The following is a 7,292-nucleotide window of genomic DNA, read 5'->3' as shown; positions in this document are numbered from 1 at the left end:
ATTAACCTGCCCTAAAAGAGAAGTGGATTTGATTTGCGTCCATGCTGTGTCTTATATTGCAACACATAGACTTTATTATCAAGGGACTCTGATAAGAAAGTAGAAAAATGAAATTTTGTAGCCTTCAGTTTCCCAAATCCAGAGAGTGAGTGACAGATCCAGAAAGAAATCTTAGCAACTCCTTATCATGCTCTCTTTTCTCCCTTCCTCCTAGCTGCCAAAAATACCAAGGATGGCTATGTTTAAAAGTCGCATTAATTTCAGTCATTTATGTGCACTGCTTGTCTGTTATGCCATTATTATCATGTAGCACACTTACAATTAGTAATACTATTAAAGATGTATCCATTAAATTGCCAATGATTTTATTTTCCATTTCTGTGGAAAAGCTCAGCAATATGCAGAGTTGTAAATGCATCACAGTAAAGTAGTAAGTCAAAGACCTCTATTAAAGTCATGATTATTTCATTTAATCATGTGTGATCCTCATAAATTAACTTCTTTTAGTTCTAGTTTCTTCAACTCTAAAATGAGGGTCATAATAACTTACCCAATTCACGGGGTTGCTGCAGTTATTAGAGGAGATGATATAAGAGGTGACAAATATGAGGTTAGTGATATTTTGTTCTTAGAAACTGGGGGGTGGGGGGGAGGCGTTCCTCCTATATATATATATATATATCTTGTGAATTGGTAGATACTAGTTGGAAATATTCTCCTGCCTTCTTCTCCCTCCCACCTACCATCACTCCTTCCTTTCACCTTCTGCTGAAACCACTCCCAGAGTGGAGAAGGGCTATGTGGTGGAGACACTCCAATCCCTCTCTACCAAACTCCAATCACCACTTCAGGAAAAGATTTAAAAACAATTGAATATGATGAAAGATTATATTTTACAAATGACTGTCGGCCGATTCTTAGACAATTAATCAATGTCAACGTGTATATGCTGATCTAGAGGGAAATGGCTCTAGGAAGGGAGATGAACAGTTGACTTTGAAATGAGAACATCCATAAAATAAGGCTGCTTAAAAATCTTAAGGATATATTTTAGTTATTCCAGCACCAGTTTTTAGGTTTCAGGTGTTGTTGTTGTTTTAACGTAAGAACTACAATGATACTGAAAAACACTTTTATAAAAATCGGACTTTTATAAGTAACTTCTAATAATAAAACTCCAAGTCATTCCATTTCATGTATTAATTAACTTTAAGTTTTTGAGAGGAGACTTTTAAAACTTGGTATCTTAAGAGTTATGCAAGTTTTAAATTCAAACTAGTAAAAATTTTTCTGCATATTTCTGGAAGTAGTCAACCCTGTTAACTTCCACTTAAAGCCCAATTATTCAAGAACGATATAGATGACTATGGGTCTTTGGGGAAAAATCAGCAAGACTTTAAGTGCCCATTAGCTAAAGCTAAATGATAGTGAAACACCTAGAAAAGTGCATGCGGTATCTATCCATGTGAACACTAAATTAATTCAGCATGCTCGCTCAGCTAAGATAAAATATTAACAAAACATTTCCTATGGCATGAAAAAAAGATTGAAAGTTGAAATATAAAAGCGGTTAGGCTATACCACTTGTCAAAGAAAAGTACGTTTAAGAACATTTACTGAATGTTAATGAAATACCAAAGATTACTTAAAATGTTTATGTTATTGAGAAGTGTCCATTCTATAACAGGATAGGCAACTATCATGTAAGTCTTTTTTTTTAATGTTTTTTATTTATTTTTGAGAGACAGAGTGGGGGGGGGGGGCGGGCAGAGAGGGAGGGAGACGCAGAATCTGAAGCAGGATCCAGGCTCCAAGCTGTCAGCACAGAGCCCAATGCAGGGCTCCAACTCACAAACCGTGAGATCATGGCCTGGGCTGAAGTTGGATGCCTAACCGACTGAGCCCCCCAAGGGCCCCTCCTATTACAGAAGTCTTTAATTGTAGTGTTCTTAACGAGCTTCATTTTAACATGAAGAAAAGCAGATAATTAAATTCCAATAACACTAAAAATATATATTCATCACGTTTCAAAATCAATAACTGGGTTGTTTTTTTTTTTAAGGTTTATTTATTGTTGAAGGAGAGGGAGACAGAGTATGAGTGGGGAAGCAGCAGAGACAGAGGGAGACACAGATTCCGAAGCAGGCTCCAGGCTCCGAGCTGTCATCACAGAGCCCGTCACGGGGCTCGAACTCACAAACTGCGAGATCATAACCTGAGCCGATGTCGGACGCTCAATCGACTGAGCCACCCAGAAGCCCCATCAAGAACTGTTCTTAACGCTCCAAGCACATTTGACAAAACATGTAAGACTTTTTCTCCCCTTCAGGATTCATACAATCTGGTTGGGAGGGGGGAAATACATACATATATGAGAGAGCAGGAGAAATCGTACCCTATAAAGGTGTAAAAATAACTGCTGGCATTTGTATTAGGTCCTCACTACAAACCAAGCACTGAACCAAGTTCATGGAATCCTCTCATTCATCCTTCATAGGAATCTATGAGGGAAGTTCTGCAATCCTTCCCATTTTACAGATAAGCAAACTGATGATTACAGAGATCACACATCCACCCCACAGTCACCTCGCTGGGAACCACAGAGCCAAGATTCACGTCCAGGTCTATCGATACCACTCTTTCCGCATTTTACAAATTCAGAGGCGTGGTGAAGACTGTGGGCTGGGTGCCAGGTTTTGCATTGTAATTTTTCCCATTCCTTGCTTGGTGACCTGCAGTGAACGTTTTAACCTCTAATGTTAGTAATAGGTTCGGATGGTCAGAGGTGAGTAGGAGAGTACAAGCATGGCCCCAGGAGTGGAGACAGGAGGAATGCATGTCCCAGGGATTTTGGCTGGAGTGAAGACTAGATACTTCAGCGCCATGGGAACTAAGTCTGGAATTAGGGAGAAAGCGGAGCGTGCTGGGTCTTAAAAGGAAAGGCATAGGATTCTCATTTCATGCTGTTAGCAACTGGGAAGCACTCGAGGTTGAAAAAAAGAGCTTGAGGTAATATGTTCTGTATTACTTTTCTATGATCAGGCCTGAACAAAAGTATGACCCTCAAACGTCCTGGGTCCGTGTCTCAAGAGATTTATTTTAAATGCATCCACACAATGCAAGGTAAATATTTCTGTGTTTATTGTATATTTCTATGCAGTATTAGTTCAAGGCGGGTGTTAAAGATCTAGTGAATGAAGTAGTTCACATTTCAAAAACAATAAAAAAACATTTTCACACACTGTATCTGCTCCCTTGACCCCTAGTAAATGACGGGAGGAAAATACCCAGTGATGTAAATTGTCAGTATAATCTTATTGAACTACTTGTTATATTCTAAAGTACGTGTTATTTTCCAAGCTAGTTAATTTGATTAATAGTCAGTAGACATAGGAAGATAATCTTTGGCAGGCACCTCAGTATCCCAAGAAATGTATTTTCCATGCTATCCCATATATAGCAGTTAAGTAAATACATTTTTACCTCTCCCACGAGACCAGCCTTTGAAAAGGAACTCAATGTATTTAGTTTGTGAGAAAATAAACTGTCTATATTCTCATGGTTTTTACATCATTCATCCTTCAGATGTCTTCTCTATTTTTCAGCCATGGTAAAATGCTGATTGTTTCTCTAAATTCTATAATGCAACCTGAAATAGGGAATCAAACCTCTAAGCTCCATCTCAGATTTGAAGAAAACATGAATCCTACTACAATTTGGTCTTTTAAGAAATTGGTTTTTTTAATGTATATTTATTTTTGAAAGAGAGAGCATGAGTGAGAGAAGGGCAGAGACAGGGGGGACAGAGGATCTGAAGCAGGCTCCATGCTGACAGCACAGAGCTTGATGTGGGGCTTGAACTCACAAACTCTGAGATCATGACCTGAGCCAAAGTTGGGCCGCTCAACTGACTGAGCCACCCAGGTGCCCCCAGTTTGGTCTTTCTAATCATGCAAAGTATTACATGCCGTTTGCTAAAGTCATTTCTGAAAAAAGAAATGATCTTGTTTTAAGGTGTTTGCATTGTTTTCCTTGTATTTTATACCACATCAGTACAGTTTAATGATAACTGCAATATCCTCAAAACAATGAGTTGAGGAAAATATTACATGTATTACAGATTGCTGCACAAGAACTGAAGACGTTTTATGATTTCCACTCTAGGCAACAATACAATGGCCAGAATTTCACCTCTCCTCCTTTTTTGCTCTATCCTCTTGCTTCTGAAATCCTACTAAAAATTTTTAGGGGAAAAAAACCCTAATGATAAGTTAAGAGAAAGTTTCTCACATTATGCTTCTAGTTGGTTTTATGGTGGCAGGAGTAGGAGGGAAGAGTAGAGAAACAAATTTAAGATAAATTCAAAATAAATTTGAGAAAGCTTTTTTTCTAGTAAAACAAAGCTTTTAATCTGTTCTTATACGTTTGGGAATTTAAGTGGTAAAGTATCAGTAGTAGCATTTTTAAAATTTATTTTACCGCAGGAGCCTCCTTTCACAGACCACCTGGCGGAACCAGGGATCCAAGGAGTGCACTTTGACAAGTGCTGACGTGGAGCCATAGAGGACACACCCATATTCTCTCAGGGATATAGAGGAGGCCAACTTGAGGGAGAACTGGTTTCCTGAACCGATATTCTTTCTTAATGCGACCCATGGTAACCCAAGGAACAACCTCCTATCAAAGAACAGCATCTTCCCTTTCCGGTTTTTCAAAACAAATGTCAAGACCACAGTACAACTAGGGCCTTGCTCCAACAGACCTCTTCAGTAGGCTTTGTTCTGAACGATTTCAGAAACGGAACCCCCGCCATCTGCTGAGATGCCAGTCATTGCTCGAAGAAGGGACAGAGCAGTTAATCCAGTTAATAAGGGGACGGTTCCTCCCGGCATTGACCCAGAACCTGTCTCCTTGGTGATTCTGTGGGCCTTTCAGCTGAGCAAAGGCCACTGAACTCCCCCGCTGGATCCTCTGTCAGCATTTTACTTGGGATTTAGTTCCAGAAGAAGAGAAGGAGCCAAGACGGCTTACAAAGTGTTTCTTAACAGGGAAGAAAAACTGACATCTCAGGTGCTTAGTTAGGAATGAAAAAGGCTGTGAGTCATTCCTTCTTCCACGTTGCTACATTTTGCTAACTAGGTTGCTTCACCCATTTAGCTTTAATTTCCCAAATATTAAAATGAAAAAAAAAAAAAAAAAAGTAAAGAAACAACCACCATTCTTCATCTCCTGCTGTGAGGATTTAATGAGGTAATAATATTTGTTACAATTTAAGCTTCTCGTTGCTCTAAGTTTATATCTTGAGGCAAATCACTTAACCTCTCTGGGCCTCAGTTTCCTGCAAAATGGTAACAGTAACGCTTTTCCAAGCTGCTTTTTTAAGGCTGTAGTGAGGCGCTAAGGAAGTGAATGTCCTTGAAAATTTATATATTCGTGGACATCTTTGAGGAATTTTTAAAAAATCAGAACACATTTAAAAAAAACAAAAAGCAAAAGAAAATCCTCCTTTACAGCATTTAGGGTAATAGTCTGAGTCCTTTTGGCTGACCTCCCGTAGAGTTTGGCTGCATATCACTGTCAAAGGAAAAATAAAGTTTATACGGAATTTTTAAATTTTAAGTATATATGCATATATCAAAGCAATTGTTTTCTGGAAGTTTTCGTTTCTTGATTCTTTTTGTTTTCTGTTTATTTATGGAAAGATGCAACAGTGAAGGCCAGGATCACTGTACCTTCAGACGTGGGTCACTGTGTTCCACAGGTCGTGGAAGCTGACGGGAACACACATCTCTCGGGCTGAAATGTTCTCGGCTATCCCTGATTCAGGTTCCTCCATTCCTGCCCAGAGCTGCTTAATGTTCTTTTTTGGTGTCACTGCTCCTTCTGATACTCTGCTGGTGGTGTGTGTGTGTGTGTGTGTGTGTCACAGACTGGATCACCACAAGCCTGCATTCGTCTCATGTTTCCCTGAGATGTGACTTGCATCGTACTTGTGGTTCTGGGAAAGGTTTGCCTCAAGACAATATTCCAACATTAGCCCACTGAACCAAAGACCCTGCACAGACTTGGAGGAGGCGGAGGGTGGTGGATGGCAGAAGGGATGACTTCACCGGGCATGAGTGTCAAGTGAAGGGACATGCACTCACTTCCTACGGCTGCAGTAACAAATTATCACAACCTTGGTGGCTTATCACAACGTACTTTTATTATCTTATAGTGCTGGAGGTAAGAAGTCTGTAAAGGGTCTTACGGGCTAAAATCAAGATGTTGGTAGAACTGCATTCCCTCTGGAGATTCTAGGGGAGGCTTTTTCAGCTTCTGAAATCTGCCCACACTTCTTGGATCATGGCTGTGTCACAATTCTGTTTCTGTCAACAGATCTCTGACCCTCCTACCTCCCTCTTTCCTTTATAAGGCCACTTGTGATTATGTTGGGCTTACCTGGAGAACCCAGGATAATCTCTCCATCTGAAGATCCTCAATTTAAATCACATCAGCCATATCCCTCTTGCCATGCAAAGGTAACATATTCACAAGTTCAAAGGATTACGATGTGGACATCTTGGGGGAGGGGGAGTGCATTCCTCGGATGCAAAAAAGAGCTGAAAGTGGGAAAAGAGAACTCAAGACACCTCAGGACCCAACCAACCACAGAAGAGATAGCAGAACTGATACCCTCTGAATGAGTTTTTCCTCCCGGGGGCCTGACTGCTCCCCTCCCGGCTCTGCCTAGCTTTGTACTCTGTGATCTCATCCTCTTTTTTCCACTGAACGGAAATTGTTCTGAAGTTCATCTCAAAGATAATGAGCTAATCTAGGCTAATGTGCTCTTCAGGCAGAGCAGCATTATCACCAAGACTTTCTATAGAAGGGGATGCTCCACTTTTATTGACCTCACCACTTAGTGAGTTGACTGTTGAGGATTTGTGGCCAGACAGAAAGGGAAGGAGACCCCACTGGGAAGATGTTTTGCTGAGAAATCCTCTCAAGTCACTGCAGGCAAGGAGTTGCCTTAATAGGCTTCCTCTTATGTAGGCCTGGCTCTGGAGACAAAATTGTTCTTCCTACTGAGCAGAAAGATACTCCCAGGCCTTTTCTGACTATGACTTCCTCATATATTCATGAGGAAAATCATTCCCATTGGCGTCAACTAGTGACTTAAGGATCCCCAAAAACTTCGGCCACAACACTTGAATCAGAACATAGAAACTGAGTTCTCGGCAGTTTATCATATACACTAAATGATCCAGATATGGAAAATTATCTATATTTCCCTGTAAACTTGGTTCTTT

This window comes from Lynx canadensis, chromosome C2 (assembly GCF_007474595.2).
Source record: "Lynx canadensis isolate LIC74 chromosome C2, mLynCan4.pri.v2, whole genome shotgun sequence".
NCBI classification, from domain to species: Eukaryota; Metazoa; Chordata; class Mammalia; order Carnivora; family Felidae; genus Lynx; species Lynx canadensis.
Note: the sequence above shows the minus strand (reverse complement) of the source record.